Genomic DNA, 7,281 nt, shown 5'->3' on the forward strand with positions numbered 1-7,281 from the left:
GCATAATAGATGAACAATTCGTGATAGAATAAATTCTATGTAACATATGAATATGTAATTACTTGGCATGGAACATATGATAACATACATACATACACTGTAGTTACTTCACTCATCACACATATACATTAAACTTATAGTAAGTTAAAAGCTAACTTATCTTGGTCTTCACGTTTCTAAGCAAAACTCAAGTGCAATCATGAGGAACTGAAAGTAGTGATTTCTAAAAATTAAAACTTAATCACTAACAATTAGAAATATGAAAAAATATTAACTTAGAGTAAAATTATCATTTTAGCCTCTAAATATGGAAAAATGATTATTTTACCTAACTGAAAGATTTTGCATCATAACTCTAAAAATCACTAAAATTTACATACCTCATGTAAATCTTGTCCCAAACTCAAATATCAAATCAGAAAAATTTAAAACTAAACACAACCATAAAAATTGTATAGGGGCTGAAACATGCATAGGTTTTTTCCCTTGATTTTTGTTGCAATTCTCCCAATTTAAATACTCATGATCAAATCAACTTTTTGCAACAAAGATCTTCTTATCCTAAGTTAAAAAACATACTTAAACATCCATTAAAAGAAATGCTAATCACCACCACCAAACTTTTTAGTAAAAAGATCCAAACTTTTCAACCAAAAACAAACCCTTGAATTACAAGTTTTGACCTTATTCAAAACATCTCCAAGAATTCGAAAAAAAAAAATCAAATCTTACTCCTAACATATTCATAGCATCATCCTAAGACCAACCATGCTTTAAATCATCAAACAAAAGTCATCAAAAATCACAAAACAATACTTGGAGTTTTCGGTTCTACACTTAGTCCAAAAATAGAAACTTTTCCTTAACTAGCTTTGATCAATCTCTTGATCCATGATTTAAAAGGATTAGATCTTTAAACTAAAACATCACATAAAAAAAAATGTTTCCTAAAGAAGATCCAACCATCAAAATTAAAATCACATGGCTAAAAAAAATAAAAACATGGATCTAACCTGAAACATTAAATCTTAGGTCTAAACAATACAGAGGTCTTAGAAAAATACCAGTGACGATGCCGGCTCCTTCAATTCTTGGGGTGCTAGCATTTGTGTCTCCTTGAGTGATAGCGTACACTCTAATAGGTACATGATGTCCCGGCTTTAGTTTGCTGTCAATGTTGGGGGAAATTCTACTTTCTTGAGACTTATTGAGACAGTCTCTTTCATATGGCCTAGTTGACCACAATCGAAACAAGCCCCCGAAGTGAGTCTGCATTCGCCTCCATGTTTCCTACCACACTTTCTACATGCGGGTAGTGGAATGGGCATTTGTCCTCCAATCATGACACCATTTCCTTTGTCTGCTCCAATCATTATCCTCTTATTATCTGGGCTTCCACTGACAGAGAATGGATAAGCTCTCTTCTTCTCCGAATTAATGTGGGCAGTTAAGCCCTTATACTCTGTTTCAACAATAGCCGCTAGATTAACCAACTCTTGTTAATTCTCAATCCGGAGACAAGCCATTTGGCTATAGACCCTAGGCTGAAGTCCTCCTTGAAATTTCTGCGCCCACATCCTCTCTGAAGATATCAGATGAGGTGTAAACCTCCCAAATGCCATAAACTTGGCAGCGTACTCTTCCACAGTCAAATTGCCTTGAGTTAAAGATGCGAATTCCTGCACCTTCAGCTGTTTGACATAATTTGGGAAGAATCTGTTTTCAAACTCTTCCTTGAACCTCTCCCATGACAATGCAGCCAGACTTCCTAGTTCCCTAACTAGAAGCTGTCTACGTGTGTCCCACCGTATTCCAACTTCTCCTTGGAATAAATATCCAGCATATAGGACCTTCTAGTCCTCAATACATCCACAAATCTAGTACATCCTTTCGAGATCCATAATCCATTTCTCAGCTCTTAGTGACCCTTCATAACCAGAGAAATTCGGGTAACGGTGAATCAAAAACTTCTCATATGGACAACCCCTAACTTCAGGTCTGGGTACGTGCACTTGCTACTGTTGCTAATGTCTAAGCACGTCAGCCAGTACACGTACAACTTTAGCTAATCCTCCATCCATCGGGGGGATTCTGATTCTCTTGGTTGCTACCACCTTCAAGGTTCCGAGGTATCCTACCGTGAGTCATGTGTCACTTCCTGAAACACACGACTACACGTATTACAACCACGTACTATCTCTCATACTTCAAGAAATTCAAGCCTAATGAAGACTAAAATTTCAAGCCTAATATTTGGTGCATTTCCTAAGGACATGTGGATTTAAAACCAGAGACGTATGTGTCTGATACCACCCTATCACGCCCCCAAATTCCGTTTGGTATTGGATGGATATCTGTAGCGAAGGGACATGCAACACAGGGTTACCTGTCCCCGTTCATTACATATAAGATGCAACTAATATGCATATAGCATTATGCAATATTCGCAGAGGATAATTTTTTTCTTTAGCAATATTATGCACCAAACTGAAAATATCTCAAATACTTAAAACATACTTTATACAAAAGGACATACTAAACAATTGAGATCATAACACTAGTCCAAAATGGCTTTGATCAAAAGAATACTGGAGATGCAACTCCAGTGTACAAGTATAACTTTAAGTTAATTACTATATTAATATTGACGCCGCACCGTCACTCAATCGACCATGTCCAGTTGGTCGAATCCTGACATAACTTAAACTAAAGTGTGAACTGAACTTGACTTGCTTAAACACTAGACTTAAACTGAGACTTGACTTGACATTAACTTGATCTGAGACTTGACTTAACATGATGAATATAGTAGGGTAGATTTTACTCCTTCACCATAGTACTCGGCAGTGCATAGCCTTGACCGCAGTACCAGGCAGCGCATATCATCCTTGACCATAGTATAATTTAACTAACATAACCTTTTGTAGTACGGCAAATTATACTCCTTCACTGTAGTACTCGGCAGTACATAAGCCTTGACCGCAATACCAAGCAGCACGTATCATCCTTGACCATAGTATAACTTAACTGATAACAAGAACTTAACTTGAACATAACATGACTTGAAACATGACATGAACATGAATTACATGGATAACTTGACATGACTGTTCTCGAAATGCACAAACTGTATTTGAGATGAAACGTGACTAGAATAGGAAAGGATAGAAGCCCTGGCATAATGCAACATGACTTAAGTATAACTCAAAAGATATAACTTATTTGAGATAGAAACATTTTGTAACATGACATAACATGTAACAGAAAACACTTCGTATCATGGCATAACATATAACAGGCAACTTACTTAACATGACATATTTGTAATAATGAATATTACATGACATGACATACATGTAACATATGGCACATGACTTACTTTCAATGTATAGTAATAAGTGACAAAATAACTTGCATAACAGATGAACAATTTGTGACAGAATAAATTCTATGTAACATATGAATATGTAATTACTTGGCATGGCACATATGATAACATATATACATACACTGTAGTTCCTTTACTCATCACATATACACATTAAACTGATAATAAGTTAAAAGCTAACTTGCTTCGATATTCGGGTTTCTAAGCAAAACTCAAGTGCAATCACGAGAAACTGAAAGTAGTGATTTCTAAAAAGTAGAACTTAATCACCAACAATTAGAAATATGAAAAAATATTAACTTAGAGTAAAATTACCATTTTACCTTCTACATGTGGAAAAATGATCATTTTATCCCTAACTTAAGGATTTTGCATCCTAACTCCAAAAATTACCTTGCCCTAAACTCAAATATCAAATCAGAAGAATTTAAAACTAAACACAACCATGAAAACTATATAGGGGCCGAAACATGCAAAGGCTTTTTCCATTGATTTTTGTTGCAATTGTCCCAATTTCAAAAACTCATGACCAAACCAACTTTTTGCAACAAAGATCTTCCTATCTTAAGTTTAAAAACATACTTAAACATCCATTAAAAGAAATGCTAATCATCACCACCAAACGTTTTAGTAAAATGATCCAAACTTTTTAACCAAAAACAAACCCCTAAGTCACAAGTTTTGACCTTATTCAAAACATCTCCAAGAATTCAAAAAATAAAAAATAAAATCTTACTCCTAACATATTCATAACATCATCTTCAGACCAACCATGCTTTAAATCATCAAATAAAAGTCATCAAAAATCACAAAACAACACTTGAAGTTTTCAGTTCTACACTTAGCCTAAAAGTAGAAATTTTCTTAGGTCCAACTGAAATCACCATAAAATGAACCCTCCATGCTTAATAAAACTCTTTACTGATGAAATCACCATAAAATGAAACCAATAACATATCTACGGAAACTAGAAACAAAGGCGAACAGCTTTGATGAAGGTGTCATTGTGAGAAAATACTAATAAAGGATCGTAATTGGCCACGTAAAATGACTCAGAAAACTTCCCGAGAGAGCTACTAAGTTTTTCTCTCTAAAAAGGGGGATGAGAAGTGATGAAATGAAAGGAAAGGTGCCTTGCACGCCTCTAGACTTTTGGAGGGTGAATTATGGGCTTGAATGACCCTTGAGGGATGGTGCTTAGGTCACAATAGGGCAAAAATAATGGAGGGGGAATGGGTTGCTATTGCCTCCTTCTAGAAGGGGTGTGATGAGGTGGCTTTCTCCCCTCACATCAAGTACAACTTTGGTGTGCATGAGTAGTGGATGGTCGGCCATTTGTGGGTGGAAACTTTCTCAAAAGGTTTTGCCAAGTTAGTCAAAATTCGTGGACCTTAAATAAGTGGGCTTCATATGGGGTTTACAGATTGGGATGCTATAAAGCCCAAAACTAATTTTTCTTGACCCAATCAAAATTTCAAGGTTTAAAGGGTTGGATAATGATGTCATAAGATGAATTTGAGGAATTAATAGCATGTGAAAGTGATTTAATCAAGTGATTAAGCATAATGCTAGAAATTGGATCAAAATAGGGTTTGGGGGCCAACTTTAGGGTTTGGGGAAACTGTTTAGGGTTTCAGTTTTAACCAAGATTTTGGGTTTCAATTGGATTCCAACCATTTAAAGTTTCACTAAGGTTGAAACCCTCTTTGGTCTGGCACAAAATGGTTGATTAAAATGAAAAAGAATAGGGCTTAGGTGGCTTGATCTCACACTTTGATTCCTTCATAATCCAACTCATGGTTTCTCTTTGTGCCAAGTGTCCAATACTATTCACCAAGTGTGGCTAAGATCCTACCAAGTGTCCAAATAAAACTTCTCTAACTAATTTGAACATTCCATACTTTGATTTTGAAAACACTGGGCTAGATGCTACTATAGAGGTACTATTCACTCTAGGAAAGTGAAACATAAAATTTGCACTGTGAAATCCTAAATATTCATACAAACCTAACTGTGCAATTTGTTTATTGAAATTCAATCCCAAAGTGCCTCAAAATAAGCAATACGTGTTTTCGAACAAGCATTTCGTCCGAAAATTAGAAACTGGATTATTGCACCATAAAACTCTAAATAATCAACTGAGTCTAATGGCGTAGACCATAACTTAATCTGACACTTCTAAGTACATCAAATAGATAAAATCGCACTTTTGGCACCACAATGAGTGATAACTCTAGCTGTGCTGACAAACTAAAACCTATGCGATTGATTGAATCGTAAAAACTTAGGGTGTTTCCACGGGGTTCCTATAGCCAATAGAAATTTCTTCAATGAATTTCTAGTGGACTATTGCACATCACCCATTTGCTTTGCATGTGGGAAGGCAACAAAGTTTAGTTCATGAGACTGCAACAGAGTGGAACAACCGCGACACAAAGTTCCTTACCTTAGCTGGATCTAGCGTCGAAGGGTATGGTAATCTTAGTAGAGCTGAAGAGACCTTCTTCAAGCAAATGTAAGGGGTGCAATGGCTAAACTTGTTGGAATATAACACTAAACTATTCTTTAGGGCTATGAAGAATCACCAAAGCAAAAACAAGATCATGCTAGTGTGCAAGGTTGATGGAACAAAGTAGAGAATCCTACCAAAGTCATGGCTGACTGGATGTGTACTCATGCAATACCCCACTAGAAATACAAGAGCTAAGAGATTCTTGTGGAAAAATCTTGGACTATATGACAATGGTCATGAGGATTTGGTCAAATTTAAAGAATTATGATCCTTAAATGCACCAAGCTTGTTGGATTTAATTGAGGCATTTTTTTATCATAATTTGATAAAACAACTTTCACCATTGCTCTAATTGAAATTTTTGAAAAATTATAGGGCAATAATTTTTTTTTTTTTTTTTGTGAAAATGTGATGCCAAGTGGCCAATGGAAAGGTGACACGTGGCATGAGGAGGACTTGCCACCTCAATGGACATGGTAATTGGTTTGTTACCAATTCTTGGAAGCTAGATGGATAAGGGAAGGCCCAAGTTTAGTGGGACTTGAAGGTCCAAACTTATTAAGCTCAGGCCCAAGGCAAGGCCCAAAACAAAGCACAAGGTAAGGCCCAAAGTGAGGCCCAACTCAATGAGCATTTGAGGCCTAAGATAAAGCCCAACATATTGGAACTTGAAGCCCAAAGTGAGGGCCAAAATTATGGCCCAACTTGAAGTAAACTCAAAGGTTAGCGAAACATGGGTACCAAGCCTGCTTTAGATCCCCGTCCTATCTATGCTAATCTAACAAACACATTACCCACAAGCACATGGGATTGTCGAGCCATCATTTTTCTACCATGCTCAGCCCTTCTACCATAAGATTAGATCATTTTGTAAGAGCATCTAATGATTTCCTAAACTTAAACCAAGCCTTGTCCCATTGAAACTACACCAAGCATAGAGAGTCATGTGCAGCCATATTGCTTAGTCTAAACCATTTGGTTTTCTACAATTTAGTCCCTCTTTCATTGATTTAGAACATCATTATACATACCTAAACAAAGGGGTTAAGATTAGCATATGAATTGAGAGCCATAAGCCATGCCATTGTTGGGTAAAAGCACTCAAGGAGGGGAGATGTATGCAGCCGATCACATCAAGTCTTCTTTCAAATATTTTCTCTACAAACTTCAGCCCTTTCACCATTCATTTGACTACAATTTAGGTCTGGAAAAGAATCCACCCCCCCCCCCCAATCCCCAAATCAATCACCCTACACATGTCATGGAAATTGGAAGAAGTGAAACAAGCATTGAGAAGGCCATGTGCCTTGTGTCTCAGCCAATGCACTCACCTAAACCCTTCCCTCACTTTTCTGCAAATCACATCCATTTATCCATCATT

Source organism: Juglans microcarpa x Juglans regia, chromosome 5S (genome assembly GCF_004785595.1).
Source record: "Juglans microcarpa x Juglans regia isolate MS1-56 chromosome 5S, Jm3101_v1.0, whole genome shotgun sequence".
NCBI lineage: Eukaryota > Viridiplantae > Streptophyta > Magnoliopsida > Fagales > Juglandaceae > Juglans > Juglans microcarpa x Juglans regia.